The sequence below is a fragment of the Danio aesculapii genome, chromosome 16 (genome assembly GCF_903798145.1).
Source record: "Danio aesculapii chromosome 16, fDanAes4.1, whole genome shotgun sequence".
In the NCBI taxonomy this organism is placed as follows: Eukaryota; Metazoa; Chordata; class Actinopteri; order Cypriniformes; family Danionidae; genus Danio; species Danio aesculapii.
In genome coordinates, this window is record NC_079450.1 from 41,132,943 (window position 1) to 41,156,434 (window position 23,492).

The following is a 23,492-nucleotide window of genomic DNA, read 5'->3' on the forward strand; positions in this document are numbered from 1 at the left end:
TATTTATTATATATATATAATTAAGCTATTAGCTGAGCTACCCAAATAATATCATGCTGAAGACCCAAACGTTTTTAGGCCACACTAGATTCAAACCACTTTATCCAGGTTTCAAAGTGGGAGGGACTTACACTGCAAGTAGATTGATAAGTGTTAGCTGCGAATAATGCAAATGTGCACATACTATACATACAGCTTTATTTTTTGTAGTACAACAATAAATGCTTTTTATTCATAACTGTAGGCGTAGGTTTAGTTTGTGGTGGGTGAAGATGTTACACACAATAGACTGAATACAACACAATAGGCTGAACAAGTATTTTGTGTATTGTTATTAAAAACTACACATATAATTCATGTTGACATTATTCAGACAGCTCATTCAACAATACATAACGACAATTGATCCGCCATTACCTGTATATGGTAATCCCTGCAGCTGGATATATCTTTGTCTGTAGGACAGCTCACTCAAATATGAAATTGACTTATTCTTAACAGATAGGCTTCTACTCATATTCATAGCCTGCTATAGGACATTTTTTTTAGCATTTGTGAAGTATATTCTAATTCAAAATGTATTACCTGGGCCTACTTATGTGATTTCGGATGCACCAAAGTTGGCCAAGTTGGCTAAGCGAGATGTCCTTTACTATATTGACGCTTTCTTAATAAAAGTATCCAATTTACTTTCTCTGGCTAAACAGTATGGAGATAATAATAAGCTAAAAATAGCTGAATTTGAATTGTGTTAATTTGAATTATTAACAATTGTAATTTAATAAAACTGAATATTATATGCCATTAAAACATGTTTTGAATTGAAATTTCTTAACTTGAATTTGAATTGGGTGACACGGTGGCGCATCGCCTCACAGCATGAAGGTCGCTGGTTCAAGCCCCGGCTGGGTCAGTTGGCATTTTTGTGTGGAGTTTGCTCTGGGTGCTCTGGTTTCCCCCGCAGTTCAAGAGACATGTGGTATAGATGAATTGAATAAACTAAATCGGCCATAGTGTATGTGTGTGAATGAGTGTGTATGGATGTTTCCCAGTGATGGGTTGCAGCTGGAAGATCATGTGCTGCATAAAACATATGCTGGATAAGTTGGCGGTTCATTCTGCTGTGGCAACCCCAGATTAGTAAAGGGACTAAGCCGAAAAGAAAATGAATGAATGAATGAATTTTAATTTCTTAACTTGAATAGTGAACATCTGAAATTTTATACAATGGAAGTCAGATCTTTATAGACATTTTTCAAACTTCAGATTTTTTTGGGTTCTGAATTCATAGATTGCAGATTTTGGGTTTGTAAAACTACAGCTTCAAGTTTTCAAGATGAAGAAATTCAGAACATCAACTTCAATATTGTGAAATTCAAAACCAGAAATTCAGATTGTGAAATTCAGATCGCTCAGAAAGTAGGTCACTTAGGTTAATTTTAAGTTAAGAAATTTTAATTCAAAACATTTTTAATGGCATATAATATTCTGTTTTATTAAATTATAAAAAAAATTATAAATAAATTGTTAATAATTTAAATGAACACAATTCAAATTCAGATTGTTTTGGCATATTATTAGCTCCATAAAACAGTAGCTAGTTCACACTGTAACACGCATAAAATAAACTCATCGTGGCTGCTACTTGCAATTCAATCTTAGTGAATTCTCCCAAATGCCAGAGCTTTGTAAAGATGGTTAGACAGAGGGGGAAGTTAAAGTTTGAGACAGAATGTAGGGGAATGTAGTAACAGGAGATTCAGGTCATTCACATTGAAATGAGGTCAAAGACTTAATGACCAAAACAGATCGAACTGGTGGGAAATTAAAGAGTGAGGGGGAATGTAGAGGGACTGAGAGAGGAGGTCATTTTGACATGAGGAGAGCTGTAGCACCGACCCAGTGGGCTGATTGAACCTGGCGATATTTTGAAATCAAACGATTGCTGCAGTGGCTCTAGCATGTACCTGATAGAGACACAACAGTGGCTCCTAGTGGCTGCAACTAGTTTTAATTTAAAAATGGGAAAGAATTACCAACTACACATTGCAAAATCTTACAAATTGAAAAAAGTTTTTTTTTTTTTTTTTTTTGCTCAAGTGGTTGCAAAAACTTTTGGGTCTTGAATTTAATGTCAGAATGCCTGCTAGAGCCACTGCAAAACTACTGAAACTACTGAAAATCTGCAGCATTTTCAAGTTGTTTCTTTTATGTACTGTATTTTTGTATGTTATATTTATTCAAGTTAAAGCACTGTTTTTTTTTTATCATGGTACACAGATGATTATGCGAAGCACTTTCAGAGTTATTCATGTTAATGTAACATACCACATTTGTCACAAATGCACAGACCAAAAATTAGCTAGTTGTGTGTATGGATGTGAAAAAACATATTAATATTATGAAGAATTTATTTATTTTTTTGACAGGAGCAGAAAGTTGTATCTATTGTACAGCATGGGGAAACTCTGTATTCTGCTGGTTTGGCTTATTGAATTGCACATGAATTTGTCATCAGCCACATTTTGCACTGTTTTTGTCCCCGTGTTTTATCACTCTTTTAGAATTATGTAGTAGTAGCTAAGGTAAAAGGGTTTATTTATACTCTGTAGTGTTGTTGTCATGACTGAGACATCTGTCTTTTTGTCTTTTATTCATTCTTAAACAACCACACATCCTAACCTAAAGCATGTTGCTGGACAGGTTTTTTAATGTCATTGGTTTGCCTGTGGTGTGCCTTTGAAAGCGAGCTTGCTTGTTATGAGAGTTTTAGAGAGTAATGAAGAAATCTATGCTGGTGTTATTTTACAGGCACAGATGGAATCTGAAAATATCTCCCAACACATTTTCTATAGATTTTTGGGGAGAAAAGAATTCTAAATTTAATGTTTTAATTGAGTTGAAACACCTGCCAATTTTTCATCCATTCATCTATATTTTTGCAAACTAATTAGGGCATTAAATGTTAAAAGTGCCGATAATAATAAAACATCATTAAATAAAAATCTAATCAAATTTAATTTATCTCATGTTTTCTGTCAACTTTTTAAATGCTGAGAAGAACTACATTAGAAATAGTAGAAGGCTTTTTAAATGCAAATAAAAGTGATATTTTTCAAATTTCAAGATGTTTTCTTTTAAAGATGGCGTAATTTTATCAATAAACGAACAATCGGATAAAGCAATTTACACATTTTCGTTTCATTTTTATTTCAAAAGTGGATGGAAAACTGGCTAGTGTAATTGGTTGATACAGTTATACACTGAATAAAATGATTCAAAGATGATTCCTTGGATTTATACATTTTTTTTTAAGTTAAGTGGTTGTAAACAATTTATTTGAGCTGAATTTAAACAAACAAATTAAGTTGAACATTTCGCTGTAAAACCCAAAAAGTTGAGGTAACTCGAACCATTTGAGGAAACCGATTGCTACAAACCATTTGAGTTCAAAAACTAATCTGTATGAGCCCTGTGAACTTACTCCATTTAAGTAATGAGGTATTAAATTAACTTATTAGCTTCAACAGGGGTGATGTGGTGGCGCAGTGGGTAGTGCTGTCGCCTCACAGCAAGAAGGTTTGAGCCTCGGCTGGGACAGTTGGCATTTCTGTGTGGAGTTTGCATGTTCTCCCTGTGTTCACGTGGGTTTCCTCCGGGTGCTCCGGTTTTCCCCACAAGTCCAAAGACATGTGGTACAGGTGAATTGAGTAAGCTAAAATTGTCCGTAGTGAATGAATGTGTATGAATGTTTCCCAGTGATGGGTTGCAGCTAGAAGGGCATCCGCTGCGCAAAACATATGCTGGATAAGTTGGCGGTTCATTCCGCTGTGCTGACCCCAGATTTATAAATAACTAAGCTGAAAAGAAAATGAATAAATGAATTACCTTCAACACTGAGTTCAAAACTCTTTTCAAACGAGTAGAATTAACTTTCAGTTTAAATTTTGAGTTTACTACACTCATTTCATTTGATAAAGTTGACTGTTGGGTTTTACAGTGTTTCTATTCAACCCATATAATTTTTTTGCTACAATTTTGCAGAAATCATTTTTTCAGTGTACTGGAATTCTACAAAATATGTATTAAATGATATAAAGCACAATAGATGTGTGGAACTTACTGAATGGTGGATTTTTCAGTTCCATGAAAATATGTGAATGTTTATACATGCTGTGTTTAGTTTTGTGGAGGCAGGCCTAGTTACAGATTATGTCACTTAAAGCAATATTTTACCATATGAGAGTTCTGTCATCATATACTTGCTGTTCTAAACCTAAAGTGCTCAGCATATATAAGTACAGCCTCACAAATCTATCTTTTAAATTCATGTTTTAATAGGAAGCTATACATAATATATTTGTGCATATACATTAGATTAGTCAGTACTAAAGCCAAATCTGGAGCTTATGTCACAAAATATCTTACAACAATGGTCCAAAAACTACTAGACCCACATTTATATGTTATAGAAAAATATAAAATACAAATTTTAAAGAGGAAAAATCAAGAGAAGCAAAAACATTAAAAGTTTAGTTAAAATGTTGTATTTTTTTGCAATATTATGCTTGAATTTAATTGTATTATTTTTTAATTTATTAATATGTTTGGTGACTAAAATATTATTTTAATAAATATATCTGTTTAATAAATCTGTTTTTTTAATGCATCAAAATATATTGCATATTAACTGAGAAATGGATAAAAATATTCATTTTCAAAATGGGGTGTACACAATTATGCTGAGGACTTTATGCCTTTCTTAATGTGAAAAGAAGATAATTTTAAATTGTTTTGTCTATACTGTAAAAGTTAATTGTACCAAATTGACTTTTAAATATGTTCTTTTTGTGTTCCATAAACAAGAAATGCGTATGTGGTTTTGTGTGCAGCAGTGTTTTTGAAAAAGGTCTCTTATGCTTACCAAAGTTGCATTTATTTGATCAAAAACAGTAAAAACAGTAATACTAATAAAAATATTACAATATTTAAAGTTATTACATGCAAGAACCATTTATATTTCTTTATTACAACTGTGAAAATATTATTATTCACAGTTCACAGTTTACTAATATTATTTATTTATATGTTTTTATTAGAATGTTTTGATGAATATAAAGTAAAAAAAGTAAAATAAATTGTATTAATTTGAAATACATTTTGTAAAACTGTGAATGTGTTTACTGATACTTTTGCTCGGTTTAATGCATCATTAATATGAACTCATTTTAGTGTACTTTAAATATGTTACATACAGTTGAAGTCAGAATTATTAGCCCCCCTTTAATTTTTTTCTTTTTTAAATATTTCCCAAACGATGTTTAACAGAGCAAGGAAATTTTCACAGTATGTCTGATAATATTTTTTCTTCTGGAGAAAGTCTTATTTGTTTTATTTCGACTAGAATAAAAGCAGTTTTTAATTTTTTAAAAACTATTTTAAGGTCAAAATTATTAGTCCCTTTAAGCTATATATTTTTTGATAGTCTACAGAACAAACCATCTTTATACAATAACTTGCCCAATTACCCTAACCTGCCTAATTAACCTAATTAACCTAGTTAAGCCTTTAAATGTCACTTTAAGCTGTATAGAAGTGTCTTAAAAATATGTAGTTAAATATTGTTTACTATCATCATGGCAAAGATAAAATACATCAGTTATTAGAAATGAGTTATTAAAACTATTATGTTTAGAAATGTGTTGAAAAAATCTCTCCGTAAACAGAAACTGAGAAAAAAATAAACAGGGGGGCTAATAATTCAGGGGGGGGGGGGGGGGGGGGAGGGGGGGGGCTAATAATTCTGACTTCAACTGTATATTATCATCACAGACCTTTTTTATTGCTTGGTCATTGACATATGGCCAAATGATGCCATGTAGATGCAAACATCACTGGTGTAGCTTTAGTTGTGGACTAAAATATACGTGCACTGTACTGAACTCGATTCAGATATAGCAGGTTAAACAGGTTAAGATATAGCAGGCTATGTACAGTTACTATATTAGGACAATCTTAGATATGTAGCCCTTCTATTTTAATAGACAACTGTTGCTTTAAGTGATCCACTTTAGCATATTTACAACCGTCATCTACTTTCCCTTGTCCTATTTCTCTGTATGGAAGCTTGCTTGTTTATCGTTGCTCTTCATGACCACATAATTCTATTTATAGGCCTGTGTGTGTCTGTGTGTTATCCTAGTTTGACATCTCGGCCATAACTGGACCTATCACTTGCACTTTGACCTCAGCTTTGTTTTCTACATACTAAATAAAGCCATTACCCTAACTAATGATCTGATGCTTCCATCATCACTCCACAGTTCAGTTCACCACAGCATCCAGTGGCTCATGTACTATTTTTATTTGATTTTCTAAATGCGGTTAAGTTATTAGTCAGTCAGTTTCCAGGTCTCTGTGCTGTTCCTTTGATACCGTTCACATTTCTTTGTAAGAAAGAATGCTTCACGGACATGTGTAGAATAAACAACTGTTTTCTTGACTCGACCTGTCTCTTACATTTTTTATTTGCATTCCACATCTTCTAAAAAATTTGTAACAATTTAGTAATTATTGTTATTTTTTTGTTTGTTATTATTAATAATCATTATTATTAGTGGGGTCATTCCTACACTGGAAAAGCCAACAGTCAACTTTATCAAATTAAATGAGTGTGGGTTAACTAGGTTAACTCAAAATTTACTGAAAGTTAATTCTACTCATTTGAAAAGAGTTTTGAAGTCAGTGTTGAAGCTAATGAGTTAATTAAATACCTATTACTTCAACTTAAATGAAGTAAGTTCACTGTACTCTAATGATTTGTAGCAATCGTTTTTTTCAAACGGTTTGAGTTCTCCTGATTTATTGGGTTTTACTGTGATCAAATTGTTTCATTTACTTAAATGGATTAAGTTCACAGTACTCATTAGGATTAGTTTTTGAACTTAAATGGTTTGTAGTAATCAGTTTCCTCAAATGGTTTGAGTTACCTTAACTTATTGAGTTTTGCAGTGTACTATTCAATGCCATTTGTGTCCCCAAGGCATTATATGGTACAGAATACTTAAAAATGCAATTAAGAAAAATCCTTAAAGCTTGTCTAATAGGATTATCCTATTTCCACAATAGGACACTATGATAAGTGCTCAAAATGAAATAAAATGTAAAATATTTACTCTGATTTCAGTGCAAATAGCTGAATTGCCATGTCCCAGGTCATGTATGCTCATGCTCAGTTACAAATATAACTTAGAAAAATCTAATAAATACTATACTTTTCATTGATTTTGTATTGTCATGTATATAATACATCTCAACAAATGCTTTTTAAATAATTAAAATACATTAATAAAATCTTTAAATAAATGTGTGTCCCTGAAATGACCCTGCAGGCACAGGATGTCAATATGGGGACATTGGATTTTTATTATTATTTTTTTGTTGCTTCATTTTTTTTATTGAATACAAAAATAATAACATCACTGCATTGAAGAGAAAATACACTAACAAAAAATTAAGAAAGAAGAGAGAAAAAACAAACTGAGCCTCAAACATCGTACAAAGCCTCAATCAATAAGAAAAAAGATTATCATAAGCTTTAAGAAACATATTATTCTTAATATTAATAATAAGCTTAAGCTTCAGCTAAATTTCAGCAAGAAAAGTATTAAATCTAGGTATTGCCTTTAGGAACTAATTTTTGTTTAAAGAATTTACAGTGTAACACAAAAAAGTTAAAAATAAGATCAAGAGCATGATCATTGCCAGAGAAATACAGAAATACATAATTTATAGACTAATTTAAATCATATTTAAATGGGACGTTGGATTTTGTTTGCAAATGGAAAGAACCCAACATCAGGCCGATGTCAATGTCCAACGTCCAACCTAAAATCAACCTAAAATCAACCAAATATCAACATCTAATCATGTTACAACTTGATGCTGTGTGGGTGTTACCACTATGACATCTATCAGACGTTGGATTTTGGTCACTTTTCAACACAACCTAAAATCAACCAAATATCAATGTAATTTGACGTCGTTATTGGACATCAAAGTAACGTTGTCCTTAGACACTGGCTAGACATTAAATTTTGGTCACCTGACATCATGACCAAAATCTAACCTAATATTAACATCTTATGATGTTGTGTACCTGCTGGGGAATATCTCCCCTGTTACTTTAATTGTAATCAGCATAAAAATGCTCACTGATTGCTCCTCTAGTCGTATGATTCTTAGCCATTCTCACAATTATGAAGAGAAATTGTTTACGAGAAGCAGAGTTAGTCTGCTTTAGTCTGTTTGCTGTTGTGGTAAAGCATAACATCTCCACCCTGGTACCCATTTTTATAGGAGAAACTTTTATTTTTTGTAATTTTGAGAAATAGTCAATAAACATGTTACAAACCTTGGTCAGGTTATCACGTGCTAGCCTGTTGTTCACCATTAACGAAGTAATGCCTTAGTTTTACAAAAAGATGTCACGCCTGTAACTGTCCACCCTGTTACTGTTTTGCTTAAATATTGCACTGCATCCATGGTATTGCTGTTCATTATTATTAACTTATTTTATACAATCAAAGAAGATCAGTTTAAACCATGTGCATAAGTTTGTCAGGGAATGGCACCCTTGTCTGCTGCAGAAAAGCAGAGATTATACAGGGCATGTCATGGTGCAAACCAAAATAAAACTTGCATAAAAAATTGTACGTTTTATTTACAATTTTCAGTATTTCACTATTTTTATTGTACTATCTGTATGAAATTTTACATGCTCCTTGTATTTAATTTGGTTTTTTGACAATTGATGTGATGTCTTAGAAGTGACATTGAAAAATATTGCTGTTTTTTTTATTGATAATTCAGTAACCTTCCTTTTGTTATTCATAATTTAACGAGGGTGTGGCAAACAAGTTGCCTTAGTTCTTATTGTAATCTCCACTCTGTTACTCCTCTCTCCACTCTGTTAACGGTGTAGTTTTTTCATATTAATTAAATAAAATAAACATTTATTACCCATGCTTTCTGGTTACTTGCATCCAAAGAACTGACACAATTAAGTCACTTAAAAACGGGATTTAATTGCATTGCAGTCTCTTTTATACTAAATTAAATACATTAAATTTACAACGTGCCATAATTGTTACTGCAACGTGCAGTATTATTACTACTACTACTACAAATAATATTAATATCAATACTAATACTACTACTATTACTATTACTACTACTACTACTACTACTACTACTACTACTACTACTAATAATAATAATAATACATTAATATTTGTTAATACACATGCGTTAGTCTATGCACAATTTAAATAGCTGCAATCTCGAATTTTGTTTCATTTGTGACTTGTGTCATTGTTAGGCGCGGTCATCCAGACCTCGATGTTAAGATTCCTCGGCATTAATGCGGAATCTGGGGCGTCCGGCTTCAAGGGATCATTCTCGCGTCAGACACAGACACTGCGCTGCTGTCAACAAAGAGCGCGCAAATCTCTACCCCACCGCTCGACAGTCCTGCAGCGGCACCTGCTGCTCGTCTGCCATTGGTCAACAGCCACATCAATCTGAACAAACCTCACCCATTACGCTCCACTCGTTGGTTCCTTTGTTCTGTCAATCGTCTCATCACGAATGCAATTGGTTATCAAGCGAGAAGCTGCCAGTACAGAGGCGTGACCGCTCTGTCCTATTCACAAGGCGGGTTTAAAGGGATGCTAAGGGCTTTAATTAGCTTCTATTTTCTCGAAGGCGGGACTATGAGTCGAAACCCTTAACGCTATTGGTTAATAGTGAGGAAGCGTCGGCGTCTTGGTGAAGTCGGTTTGCCATCAGTTCGCTTTACCGTCTATTTTATTCTCAGTGTGAATGAGTTTGCGGCTTCACGGAGCGCTGTAATGTGAAAAGCCGCATTTGCACTATTAGTATTCTAACACTGGAAAGAAAAACACGAGGGCCCGTTTCTTTTCTCCTCACAGCTCAAGTCATATCCCGAGAGTGGATTAACACATTTAAGGTAAGACACGCGTTGTCTTGTATTATGTCCGTATCTCCTTATTCTGTGGCGTGCGCGTGATCGTGTTTCAGTGGGTTATAGGGCCTCGAAATAATGACACCGGAGAGGGAGAGTCCCCTATAGAGATCCAGCAAGACTCCGGCATTTAACGTTAAATACATTATAGAAAAACAGTCACACCGCCGACACATTAACATGAATTTACTGTATCAAAACACTTCATAAATTATGCATTGAGTGATTTCTAATAGCTGGCTCTTTGTGATGCAGACAAATACATATGTGTTAAATAATTCAGAGACATTATTTATCTTATCTTCATGTCTAGATAGATTTATCACCGTTAAAGGGTGTTTCCCTGAGCCATCTTAAGAAAGCATGAAGGGTTTGTTCATGCCGTTTTTCCATGCTGCATTAAGCCATGATCAGGGGTGCTCTATTTATTTGTCACATATATACAGCCTAATGCCCGAGGTGTGGTTTCTCCTTATTGTTGGTCTTCTGTTATGGGAAAAAAAAATCAGTTTTGCTAGTCATAGACTGAACAGACACGGACCCAGCCCGGCTACCGGCTTGATGTCTCAAAGCCTAGTGCACTGACAGCCAGCATAGAGGCGCATTCTGACTGGAACGCGCCGGTGATCGTACCCCAAAAATGCCGTATCGTAATTATGTTACCATAGAAACCGTAAGTTACTGGCGATATTGCAATATGCACAAAAAAAAAAAAAAAAAAAAAGAAGAGAGCGTGTGATGTTGCTTTTTTGCCGCGTCAGGTGTCGAGGATACGTCATTGAGAATCAGAACCACTGTCATCTGCTTATATATATATATATCTCTCAATAGTTAGAACTGAACGACAATAAACTTTGTATATGAGCAAGAGAGAGTCATACATCTGTCACAGCCAAATTTATATATGAACTGCAGACACCAGGCTCTGTTCTAAAATTTACAGTGACTTAATTCCATCTTTGTAGCACAGAGTAGTCTTTATTTTATCTATTTGTGAATAAGTTTTTATTTATTTTCATATTTATTCTATTTTGCTGTGTACTATCACCTTATTTTTATTATGAAATAGCCTTTTTATTGACTTCAATAACAAACATACAAAATCCAATCTTACACGAAAACAGACAATAGTAGCAATGATAATAACTTAATAATAATAGGTTAAATGATATTATGAACACATAAAACAGAAAACAAGAGAAACAAAAGAGAAAAAAAATAGGCAGAGATACATAACACAAATTCAGTAAGAGAAAATTAGGACTCATGTATCTGTGATATTTTCAAAATAATTATCATAATAATCCAAGATCCTATCACTTTTTTTAACCAGTCTGACATTTAATAAAAACATAAGTTTCAATTAAAAAAATGTGAAAAAGAAGGCTGTGAATTCCAGAATTTTTGTTTGTGAATAAAACATTTTCCATACAAAATAAAAAAGTTAATAATGTAGTTCTCTGGTATATTGATTTTACCTTTTTAGTAACAAATAATATCTTGTAGTTCAAAAGGGCTGGAAGTAGCAATGTAATTACCTAAATGAAGATATAAGCTATTCCAAAAGCTTTTTGTGTTTTCACTCTGAAAAAATATGCGAATCGGGGTTTCATCTTCAGTTTTACAAAATGAGCATGAACTATCAACCTCCATATACTTTGCCAAAGTACTATTCACTGGATATATTTATGAAGAATTTTAAAATGAGCCTCTTTTGTTTCATTGGGAATGCAGTACTTATGAGGTAATAGCCAGGCTTTTTTCCAGTCTATTATGTCAATGAAGGATGCCCAGTAAAATTTGCCCTTAGGAACATTATACTTTTTAGTTTGGAAAATTTGTAGAATATATTTATTGAAAATTTTTTTTTATTAAATACACTAATTCCATTTAAATTCAGCTCTGGTTATTTAATAACATTTTCATTAAAAATTAAATGAGATTTTATAATTTGAATTAGATCTAAAGGAATTACTTTTTGCACAGCATTAAATTCTTTAAAAGGTAACAGAAAATTATAATTAGACATGAATTTTTCATAAGACAAGAAGTTGCCAGACTTATCTAAAATTGAGAGAATCTCAATTATATTTTTGTTAAACCACGTGGATAGAAAAATAGATTTATTTCTTATTCTAATATCAGAAAGTTCCAGAAAATGCACTTATGTGGTGAAAAATTTTAGGAATAACACAATTTCCAGGAAAATTCTAAAATAGCCCTGCAGGCACAGGACGTCAACATGCTCCAACATTGTGGGGATGTTAGATTTTGTTTGGAAATGAAAATTGGGTTGACGTCAGAGCCCAACCTCAAGCCAATATCAACATCCAACGTCCAACCTAAAATCAACCTAAAATCAACCAAATATCATCATCTAATCATGTTACACCTTGACGTTGTGTGGACGTTACCACTATGACATCTATCAGACATTGGATTTTGGTCACTTTCCAACACAACCTAAAATCAACCAAGTATCAACATAACTTGACATCGTTATTGGACATCAAAATAACGTTGTCCTTAGACACTAGTCATTGAATTTTGGTCACCTGATGTCACAACCTAAAGCTAACCTAATATTAACGTCTTTTGATTTTGTGTGCCTGCTTGGAGATGTATGGGGACAATCTACTAGAAACGTAAATTTTCCCTTAAAAAAACGTGACAGGGCCAGACTTAAGCTTGTCATCCTCAAAAACGTCATACAAAAACAAGCATAAAATCATATAAGTCAATAATAAAACACATCCTTGATCACTGTCAGATTCTTCTCCGTCAAATGATGTCACTTTCAAGTCATAGCCTTAAATGTGTATTGCACGCATTGTATGTTAAATTTAATACAAATGTGACAGGACTGACAGAAACATGGGTACAATTGCAAATTTATTGGTATTATGTATTTGTAGTGTTTATTTGTAGAATTTATTTATGATTTTAGGTTTTTAATCAATTGATGTGGATGTGAATGAGAACAACTTAAACTTGCTATTTCTGAAGTATTTTTTTAAGTAACAGTTTTTAGCATAACAAAAGTATTAAAGCTGTAGGTACAAATTTGGGCTGATGAAAAGGAAAATGACAAAGTTACTGTGTAAAGTGTTTTTAATAAAGAAATAAAATCTGAGAACCAAATGAATGACATATTCAGTGTATGACATATTCAGTCTATCAGTCTATTTTGGACATTTTTGGGATTAAATACTTTTTATTCACTGTGTTTATGTTTTTATTTCAGGGACAGATAATGTACGTTTTTGGTAGAATGTGCTGGCAATATTTAAAGCAAACCATCATTATAATAAAATACATGTGAAATGGAACAGATTAAGAAAGAGAGTGAGACAGACAGAATGAAAGAGATACACCCTCATTCCTCCCATATTTGTCATGCGCAAGCACATGCACTCAGACAGATTCACCTCTCGTACATTTAAGTGATCTCATGTGAGAGGTATAATATTGATGGGTAAAGTGTGCAACTCAGGTCTTTTGACTTTCCATAATTCACCTTATTCTCCGTGTACAAGCAGGCGCAGCCATTTGAATCTTTTTGGCTCGAGACTTCTGGTCTCATTCACTTCCATTCATTTATAGACGTTAAAAACGGATCGTTTTGCTGCTTGATGTTGCAAACTGATATTGAATTATTATATTTTTCTACTTTGTTAGTATAGTCATGCAAACACTTGTTTGTAGAGCAAGTAATTTGACCATTTTCTGCCGTTTATTATTCCTAGTCATTTCTCCCAAAGGCAACTGAATCGGAAGTTCTAAAACAATTGCAAAAACGAGTAAAACTTCCGCATTGAAAAATAAGGTCAGTAGTAAAACAAACTCACAAGCATCACATTTTTTATGGACTTATGGGACTTATTGACCAGTCTGAATATTGAAGTCCATGTGCTAGATATTGGCTCAGCTTCTTAAACATCATGCCGTGTGATTACTAATTGTAGGTCATTTATAAATCATCAAAGAGGCCAAATTATCAAATTGGTGCCAACACACTTTTAGGGAAACACACCCAGGTGAATTGAGATTCATTACGATCACTCTGTGTTCTGTGGAAAAGAGCTGCGAAACCCTCTGGGGAATTTTGAGGACTGGGACAAAGGGCTGATGACAAAAAAACAAGAGTTTGGCTAGTTCATACACATTCCCTTAGAGTTGCACAATCTCAGTCAGGAAACTTGGATGACTTTAATTGGTTTAACAAGTTCCTGCTTTTGAAATGAAATGAAAGGTCTTGAAACACCGATGGGTGAGGTCACTGTTGCTTCCGGTCAAGCAGGCTCCCAGCCTTCTTCATTGCCTGGATGTGATAACAGAGTACTTTATTATAGAGGTAATTGATCTGAATATAGATTTACAGTATACTATAAAGTACTCTTTTAATCAAGGAGCCTTGTTTATCTAAACGATACAGAATGTGAGTATGGGTTATGGGAATCTTTTCTTCCTTGCTGCAATCAAACAAAGTGGAAAGGTTGAAGAACACATGAAGATGGATATTTCTGGGCCTTTACCCCAAAAAGAAAAATCCCAGTAAGCATTTTTGAAAGACGTCTAATAGACGTCTAAACATAGTCATCTTGACTTGAACAAGGCTAAATTTGGGCTGTCTGTGAAACTCTAATAGACGTCAAAGAATAGGCCAAAACTAGTGACTAGTCTAGTTTTGGGCTATTCTTAGATGTCTATTAGATGTTTAGCCTTGTTTTAACCAAGCTGTCTATGTTTAGATATCTATTAGATGTCTGTTAAACACAAAATTGTATGCTGGGATGTGTTATTTGCTCGACATAATGTTTTAACAAACCTCTACAACACTTTTTCCCCTCTGTACAAGCACAGAAAAAACATAATAAAAGTACAGTACAGTCTTAAGAGTGCCACAGAAATAAGAGTGTCCTACTGTTGTACTGCTTTAACTTTAATTCAATTTTCAATTCATCTTTATTTGTATAGCGCTTATACAATGTAGATTGTGTCAAAGCAGCTTCACGTAAAAGGTCATAGTAAATTGAAACAGTGTAGTTCAGTTTTTAGTGTTTAAATTCAGTTCAGTTTAGCTCAATTCAGTGTGGTTTAAAAATCACTACTGAGAGTCCAAACACTAAAGAGCAAATCCAACGATGCGCAGCTCTACTTTACATTGTAGAATCATTGTTTATAACACTTTATAAAGTCTTCTAAGTTAATAATAACTAATTAGTTATTATTAATAATTAGGGATGCTCCGATGTACTGATTTCTAGTCATAGTGATCAGCCGAGACCGAGTACCGATTCTGATGTTTTACAGTTTTTTTGGATTGTTTAAGCGCGATTTTCAAAACAGGGCCCATGTTTTTAAAACAATACACACAATTACCACAACCACACACCCAATTAGCAAAACACTACAGATTCTTTAACACAAGACCACAATGTAGCACACCGAAGAAACTTATCCATTTCTCAACATGCCCAAAACGTTGACGTGGAGATTCATGGTACTGTAACAACATGTAAAGTGGTACTGTCACTTTACACTTTGCACTGAAAGTTTACTGTTACAAAAAAAACACTAGACATTGTCTCTTTGCCTAGCTGGATCTGGCCAGAGAATTTCATCAACATCGCAGGCAATGTTGTCATTAGCAAGAAACCTTGGAAAGAAACGTCTTGAAGGACGAATCCATCCTTGTATTGCTGCTACCTCCATCTGGTCACAGGCCTCCTCCATGGCTTGGATGTGGGGTACCTCAGCCTGGAGATGGAGATCATATACCTTTCACCGCCATGCCGAGATAAACTTTTATAGGGTTTAGGAATGGAGAGTTTGGTAGAAGATATAGGACTGTGAAATTTGGATGTTCCTGAAACCAGTTCTGAACCAGAGCAGAGCGGTGGTCCCAGTCAATTAAGACACATGGTCCCAGTCAACAATGTATTGCATATGATCTATTTGATTTGCTGATTTGCTTACTCTTTCTCTGACTCTTTTCACTGTGCTTGAAGAACGATGAACTCACCTACTGCTTTTTATAGTGCTTAAACACCTGATTGGTGTGTCTACAATAAATCAAACAAGTGTTTGCACACCTGATGACTGTGTTGAACCAATTGGTTGGACAGTGCGCTAATTTGACAGTCAGTGCTTTGGTATTGGAAAGAAGTGACCTTATGATAGATTTTTGTGTGTAATGTATGTTAATTGTGTTTAGTGTTTTGCAAATCACTGTGTGTAGAGTTTTGCAACAAGTGTGAGGTTGACAATGTGCTTATAGTTGTACAAATATGGGCTGATGTTTTGTTTTTTGAGTGTAGGGTTTTGCTAAGAGTGTACTACTTTTAATTTTAGTGTGTAAGCAATCCAAAAAAACTGTAAGCTTTATAATGCATAAAACAAATGTTCCCTCTAAGTATGACACTTAAGTGGAGATCTTTTCTTACCTAAGAGAATAAATAAAGGATGTTCCATATAATCTCTTAAACATGTCTCTTATAACCGTTTAGTGTGGACAAGTCATGGTCAGAAGCAGCTTTACCGAAAATAATAGACAAAATAGTTAAAAAACCCAGAACTTTCAGTTTTTCTATATATAAAAAGGAATAAAAATCCTTGCTAGGCCATTATAATATGTTGCTTTCCAACTAGCACATCTGTGACCACAGCTCCTATGCTCTGGACAGCCTCACAGCAATGTGCACTTGAGATATCATTACTGTGCTATTCATGTAACCTAACAAATGTAAAGCTTAGAAGATCACTGTGCCTCTCGCAATCTATTCTCTTGCTAATTCACTCTCATCTCCATGATTTCTGGGGCATTTCATTCTAATTCACAGTACAATAACTAGCTTTAACAGATACAACTTTTGATTTTTAATAAATACATTTTAAAATATGTTGACATTAAAGGGATAGTGTCCCTAAAAACAAAATTTTGTCATAAAGATATTTGGCAGAAATGTTTATATTATTGACTTATATAATTTTTAGTTCTACTGTTGATAGTTCTACTGTTCGAGAGTGTGAATGATGAGGAAATAGTGAGTATGTTTGGTTTACCAGTAATAGTTCACCATCTTTGGGTGAACTAATCTTTACATTATTCAATGCAATAGACATATTAAGTTTTAGATCTTGTAAACTAATGCTTATTATAAAGTGGTGACACAATATTGTACCATTAAAATGATGACTTTATTAATTGGCTTTATAAGATTAAATATAATTTAAATGACAATTAAATGGCTGATTAAATGAAAGTATGTATTATAAGATTACTTGTAATACTTTATTGAGTCAATTATTATTGCATTATTGTTATTATTTTATGTATTGATGCAGTCTTAAGTACAGATTTGTTTTACAGTTTCCTTGTTACATGTGTCATGGATTGGTCAGGCTCTCACGACCCCCACTCACGAAGATCACCATCACCTGACTTCTAATGAGCACACAGCTGCATCACATTCACGAGCACCAGATAAAAGCACAGCACTCCAGTCGCTCATTGTCCGGGCTCGTCTCGACGAAAGCGGACAACTGAGCGACCACTCAGCGTAGTCATCCTCAGCTAAAACAAACGATTTACTTACCTGTTCTCTTTGTATTCCTCCTAGTCTTCCTGGTCCTCCCGAATCGTCCTGTCTTCCAGTCCTTCCAAGTCTGTGTCATCCTCTGTCAGCTGTATCTGGTGTGTGCTGTCCATCCTCGTGTATTCCTGTTACCCAGCCACGGAGGAAAAGACCCCAACATCATTCCTGATCCTCCTGGCTATCCTTCATGTGCTCCTTGTTGTCATTTAATAAACACCCTAACGTTTCCTTACCTCTGTCTCCTGTCCGCTTCATAACAGAAGCCCGGACCTATAACGACGACAACATGAGCACCCCCGATCACCTTCAAGAGCTGGTGGACCAGTTGAAGCGGATTCTACAGCCACCAGCTCCACTTTCCAACGCACCACCAGCACCGAGCACTTCCGCCTCCACAGTTTCTTCTTCGGCCCTTCCTTCCAGTCCCATGGCCCGACCAGCGCCCTACTCAGGCGGAGCGGGGGAGTGCAATGGTTTTCTGTTACAATGTTCCCTCATATTCGAAATGCAACCTTCTCTATATCCCACAGATAAGTCGAAGATCGCCTACATCGTATCTCTACTCTCTGGACCTGCACTTAAATGGGCTGAGACGATCTGGAACCAAGCCGGGCCGGTCATGAATTCCATCACTACCTTCACGGAGTATTTCAAAGAGGTGTTTGGACGTTCTGATGGGGAAGTAGCCGCTGGAGAGCAGCTGTATCATCTAAAGCAAGGTACTCTATCTACACAGGAATATGCTCTCCGGTTTCGCACTCTAGCAGCTGCAAGTGGATGGAATGAGAGATCGTTGTTGACCACGTACCGGCTCGGCTTGGAACCCACTCTCCGAATCCAACTGGCCACATTAGATGATACAATGGGTCTGGAGAGATTCATCCAACATTCTCTCCGATGTTCCGATCGTCTCCGTTCCTATCAACAGGACACCATCACCCCCTCGTCTGCACTCCTCCAATCGCCTGAGTCAACAGCCTCTCCAGAACCAGAACCCATGATAATAGAGTCTGGAAGACTGACATCAGCGGAACGACAGAGGAGGCTGACCCGGGGTCTGTGTCTATACTGCGGTGTCAGTGGACACACCCGTATGGAGTGTCCCCTTCGTCCCATTCGGACTTCAGTGAGTGTATTCAGTACGAATATTGAACAATGTAAACCACTTACTACCACCGTACAAATAACTACTGCCTCTATTTCTCTCCTTGTCACAGCCCTCATCGACTCCGGGTCAGCAGGTAACTTCATCTCCCAATCCCTCTGTCGTCAACTCCACCTCCGTACTGAGGCGTCCTCGCATATATACCAGATACAACCGATAACCCAGTGCACTCGATCTTCGACCCGTATCCATCGACAATGCGAAGACATCCTTCTTCAAGTGGGGTTGTTACATCAAGAGAGGATTCAATTTCTGGTTCTGGAGGGTGCAAATATGGACATCATTCTAGGGCGCCCGTGGCTGGTGAAGCACGATCCCATCATCTCTTGGGGCACAGGAGAGATAAAGAAATGGGGATCTGGATGTACACCTGCCTGTTTTCCAAATCTCCCTCTTCAAGGTCGGAACCCCATTTCTTTGTTTGCAACATCGGTCGAGAGCCCTCCTGAGAAGCAGTCTATCCACATTCCTAAGGAGTACAGCTCCTTTCATGATGTCTTCTGCCCCAAGAGAGCTTCCCAGCTACCGCCGCATCGGCCATGGGACTGCGCGATCGACCTAGTTCCAGATGCCCAGTTGCCAAGAGGTAGGATCTACCCGCTCTCGCTTCCAGAGAATCAGGCAATGGAAGATTACATAAGGGAGGCTCTGAGTCAGGGGTACATACGTCACTCAAAATCACCAGCCGCCTCAAGCTTCTTCTTTGTGGCCAAGAAGGACGGAGGGCTGCGTCCATGCATCGACTACAGGGTCCTAAATAACGGTACAGTAAAATACCGATACCCCCTTCCTCTGGTACCAGCCGCTTTGGAACAGCTCCGAGAAGCTAAAGTCTTCACTAAATTGGACCTCCGCAGCGCGTATAATCTGATAAGAATACGTGAGGGGGACCAATGGAAGACAGCATTCGTGACCCCTACTGGCCACTATGAATATGAGGTCATGCCTTACGGTCTGGTCAACGCCCCCTCCGTATTCCAAAACTTCATTCATGAAGTCCTCCGGGAGTTTCTTCACCACTGTGTAATAGTGTACATAGATGACATCCTCATTTACTCCCGGAGTGAGGCCGAACATCGCCAACACGTTGCGGAGGTCCTACACACATTGAGAGAACATCACCTCTACCTCAAAGCGGAGAAATGCTCATTCCACCAGAAGTCGATTCATTTCTTGGGATACATCATTGACCAAACCGGTATACGTATGGATGGGAAGAAAATTGAGGCTGTTCTATCCTGGTCAGAACCCACTTCCATTAAGGAGCTCCAGAGGTTTCTTGGGTTTGCTAACTTTTATAGACGGTTTATCAAGGACTACAGCAGGATTACATCACCTCTCACTAATCTCCTCAAGGGTAAACCCAAAGGACTGGAGTGGACCAAAGAAGCAGCCGCAGCCTTCCGCCTTCTTAAGAAGGAGTTCACAAGGGCCCCACTCCTGACTCATCCTGACCCAAATCTTCCTTTCGTGGTGGAAGTGGACGCATCCACCACCGGCGTCGGGGCAGTATTATCTCAACATCATGATACACCGCCCCGACTGCATCCCTGTGCCTATTTCTCTCGGAAGTTGAGCCCGGCGGAGCAGAATTACAGCATAGGAGACAGGGAGCTTCTAGCAATCAAGCTAGCCTTGGAGGAGTGGCGTCACTGGTTGGAGGGAGCCAAACATCCGTTCCAGGTGATCACAGATCACAAAAACCTCCAATACATCAAAGAGGCCAAGAGACTATGTCCACGTCAAGCCAGATGGTCACTTTTCTTCTCACGTTTTGATTTCTCCATTTCCTATCGTCCAGGACCCAAGAATCTAAGAGCAGACGCTCTCTCTCGTTTACACGAGCATCACGATCATGAAGAACTCCCAACGAAGATTCTTCCCGAACACATCTCCATTTGTCCGATCACCTGGAACGCTCCTCCAGTCGTTGCCACTCCGGAAGCCCCTGCTCCGCCGGGATGCCCTCCTCATCGGCAGTTCATACCACCTGAACACCGGGTAGATCTGATCCACTCCTTACATACCTCGCTAGGCACTGGACATCCAGGGATCAACAATACTCTCTCGCTAGTATCCCAACGATTCTGGTGGCCAAACATGGCAAGGGATGTGAGGCAATATGTTCAGGGCTGTAAGGACTGTGCCCAATCCAAGAGCCACGTCATCTACCCGCTGGAAAGCTCCATCCCTTGCCGATTCCGAACCGTCCCTGGTCACACCTAGGAGTGGACTTTATCACTGACCTCCCTTCGTCAGAAGGTAATACCTGTATTCTAGTCATAGTAGATAGATTCTCAAAGTTTGTCAAACTAATCCCTCTGAAAGGTCTTCCCACAGCCTTTGAAACTGCCGACAATATCTTTAATCAAGTCTTCAGGTCATTTGGTATTCCAGAAGATATTGTGTCGGACAGAGGTCCACAGTTCATCTCACGTCTATGGAAAGCCTTCTTCAAGCTCCTAGGTGTGGCCGTCAGCCTCTCTTCTGGATATCATCCCCAAACCAACGGGCAGACAGAGAGGAAGATTCAGGAGGTGGGACGGTTCCTGAGGACCTTCTGCAGTGGTCACCAGAACTCCTGGAGCCAGTATTTGGGCTGGGCAGAATATGCCCAAAATTCACTGCGGCAACCCTACACCGGACTCACGCCATTCCAGTGCGTCCTGGGCTTCCAACCACCGCTCTTTCCCTGGGATGGCGAACCATCTGATGTCCCCGCAGTGGATCACTGGTTCCGGGAGAGCGAGAGAGTCTGGGACGAGGCTCATCAACATCTGCAGAGGGCAGTCCGTCGAAGCAAGGTAACCGCCGATAGGAGAAGGTCTGAAGAACCCAGATACACACCCGGACAAAAGGTGTGGCTATCCACCCGGGACATACGCATGCGACTGCCCTCTCGCAAGTTAAGTCCCCGATTTGTTGGTCCCTTCACCATCGTGGAACAGGTTAACCCCGTCACCTACAAACTACAATTACCCTCTCACTACCGTATTCACCCTACATTCCACGTATCACTCCTGAAACCCTATCACGATCCTGTTCTTCCCTCCACAGAGCCTGACCACGAAGAGGAACCCCTCCTCCACTGCTCCTAGAAGAAGGAGCCGTCTACGCAGTGAAGGAGATCTTGCGTTCCCGACGTCGTGGTGGCCAGTTGGAGTACCTGGTGGACTGGGAAGGGTACGGCCCCGAAGAAAGGACATGGGTTCCCAGAGCTGATATTCTCGATCCTAGTCTCATGGTGGAGTTTCATGAGAGCCACCCTGAGTTCCCAGCGCCTAGAGGCAGAGGGAGACCACCACGGCGTCGGAGGTGTCGGCCCTCAGGAGCGGGGCCCTGGGGAGGGGGGTACTGTCATGGATTGGTCAGGCTCTCACGACCCCCACTCACGAAGATCACCATCACCTGACTTCTAATGAGCACACAGCTGCATCACATTCACGAGCACCAGATAAAAGCACAGCACTCCAGTCGCTCATTGTCCGGGCTCGTCTCGACGAAAGCGGACAACTGAGCGACCACTCAGCGTAGTCATCCTCAGCTAAAACAAACGATTTACTTACCTGTTCTCTTTGTATTCCTCCTAGTCTTCCTGGTCCTCCCGAATCGTCCTGTCTTCCAGTCCTTCCAAGTCTGTGTCATCCTCTGTCAGCTGTATCTGGTGTGTGCTGTCCATCCTCGTGTATTCCTGTTACCCAGCCACGGAGGAAAAGACCCCAACATCATTCCTGATCCTCCTGGCTATCCTTCATGTGCTCCTTGTTGTCATTTAATAAACACCCTAACGTTTCCTTACCTCTGTCTCCTGTCCGCTTCATAACAACATGTTGCAGGTACTTATTAAGTGAAAGTACAAGTAAATGATGCATAATTACCAGCAGCCAAATTACAGGCTAACCCTAAACCAAACTCTCATCCTAATCATATAGCAAGTAGGTCAATTAACATTAGTCAGTATTTAATTGTATAATTACACTGTGACAAGGACACCTTTGTTCACTTGGCTAAATACTTTTTCCAAATCAATAGTAACATCTCTAGTCTTTATAACATATAGATTTTTAATATAAGCAGTGTTTGAATGACATTTGAGAACTTGATTAAATGTTAGTTTGTTTTGTCACACTAAAAGTAGGATATGGATTTAGACTTGAACAATAGGGCCTTTAGATAGATTACTTTCATAATGCTTTTCATCCCAGTTCACTTTCAATAAAAATGTCATGGATTCGAGTAAGTAGTGAATTTTATATTTTAGCTTTGCATGTTAAAGTGTTACTAGTTTCGAGATCAAAGCACCAGGGTACAAGTGAAGTGATGTAGAATGGCCTGTTTGACAGCATGTGTATCATGCATTGGAATATTCGGTCTGAATGGCCTGTTTTCCTTGTTAGGTTATATGTGTAGACCTCATTTCCACTCTTTGCTTTCTGGCCTGGTTGTCACTTCAAGGATCCATCAAATTCAGAACATGCACATTGTCCCTCTATCCACATCCTACACACATGAACTCAAGCTCATACACACACACAGCGTTAGGAAGAATAAAGAAATGTTTTGCATCAATGTAAAATGTCTGCCAAAGAATTCATAGTATCATAGAAAGTCAGTGTTTAACGCAACCGATTGACATAACCAGCTCGTTATATTCTCTATACATGAACTGTGTTCGGATTGAGTC

General features: G+C 37.6%; 1 protein-coding gene across 2 annotated transcripts in view; it reads left to right on the plus strand.

The window, feature by feature from the left end:
• The first annotated feature begins 9,890 nt into the window (after window positions 1-9,890).
• Window positions 9,891-23,492, plus strand: part of myh14 (myosin, heavy chain 14, non-muscle) — a 94,099-nt gene continuing 80,497 nt past the window's right edge. For both annotated transcript variants that reach the window (XM_056474837.1, XM_056474838.1), the window contains exon 1: window positions 9,891-10,030. The gene's annotated coding sequence lies outside the window, so the exon portion shown is untranslated. The remainder of the gene's footprint in view (window positions 10,031-23,492) is intronic.